Raw genomic sequence first — 1,397 nt, forward strand, 5'->3', positions numbered from 1 at the left:
AAACTCCCTCCTTCCTTCTATTTGCTTTGTGGAGTTGGGGTAGATTTCTGTTGGGGCAGACCCTGTGGGGTTATTCACACCAGAGGATGACCCCAACTGCCAAAGCAAATAGAAGGAATAGAAGGAAGGATATAACAAAGATGAGAGTGGAAATTGATGAAATAGAGACTGAAAACAAAGATGATATTTAAAAACCCAAAAGTCAATTCTTTAAAATATCTACAAAATTGACAAAACTTTATTTAGGCTGATCAAGAAAAAAGATAAAGCAGACTCACATCAGGAAGGAAAGAGGGTACATAACTATTGACCTTAGAGAACTAATGGTGGCAGTGCATATACTAAAACTGGAATGATACAGAGAAGGTTAGCATGGCCCATGCACAAGGATGACATGCAAATTCTTGACCATTTTATATAGTTACATAATGGTAAAGGGTTCAATTCCCTAAGAAGACCTCACTATCCTAAATATATATGGACCTAATAAAGGAGCACCCAGATTCATAAAGCAAGTTCTTAAAGATCTTCAAAGAGACTTAGATTCCCACACAATAATAGTGGGAGACTTCAATACCCTGCTTCAATCAGGCAGACCATCAAGTCAGAAAATTAACAAAAATGTTAAAGAGCTGAATTCAACACTGGACTAAACGGACCTGATAGACATCTACAGAACTCACCACCCCAAAACAACAGAATATACATTCTCCTCGTTGCCACATGGCACATACTGTAAAATTGACTACACAATTGGATATAAAACAATCCTTAGCAAATGCAAAAGAACCAAAATCACACCAACCACTTTCTAGGACCACAGTACAATAAAAATAGAATTCAAGACTGAGAAAATTGCTCAAAAGCATACAATTACATGGAAGTTAGACAACCTGCTCCTGAATGACATTTGGGTAAACAATGAAATTAAAGTGGAAATCAAGAAGCTCTTTGAAAGTAATGAGAACAAAATACAACATACCAGAATCTCTGGGATGCAGCTAAGACAGTGTCAAGAGGGAAATTTATAGCACCAACTGTCCATATCAAATAGTTAGAAAGATCTCAAATTAACACCATAACATCACAACTAAAAAAACTAGAGATGCAAGGCAAACCAATCCCAAAACTAGCAGAACAAGATATAGAACCAAAATCAGAGCTGAACTGAAGGAGATTGAGGTGTGAAAAACTATTCAAAAGATCAATGAATCAAAGGAGATGATCCTTTAAAAGATTTAATAAGATAAATAGACGACTAGTTAGACTAATGAAGAATAAAAGAGATATCCAAATAAACACAATCAGAAATAGAAAGGGGAAATTATCACTGACCCCACAGAAATAAAAATAACAATTGGAAACTATAATAAACACCTCTATGCACAGAAATTAGA

General features: G+C 35.4%; 1 non-coding gene across 1 annotated transcript; it reads left to right on the plus strand.

Annotated features, from left to right (window-relative positions):
- The first annotated feature begins 317 nt into the window (after nucleotides 1–317).
- On the plus strand, nucleotides 318–424 carry LOC112635622. Its single transcript, XR_003121967.1, has one exon. It is a non-coding gene; the product is annotated as a U6 spliceosomal RNA (small nuclear RNA).
- Nucleotides 425–1,397: the final 973 nt, after the last annotated feature.

The sequence above is a fragment of the Theropithecus gelada genome, chromosome 11, assembly GCF_003255815.1.
Source record: "Theropithecus gelada isolate Dixy chromosome 11, Tgel_1.0, whole genome shotgun sequence".
Lineage (NCBI taxonomy): Eukaryota > Metazoa > Chordata > Mammalia > Primates > Cercopithecidae > Theropithecus > Theropithecus gelada.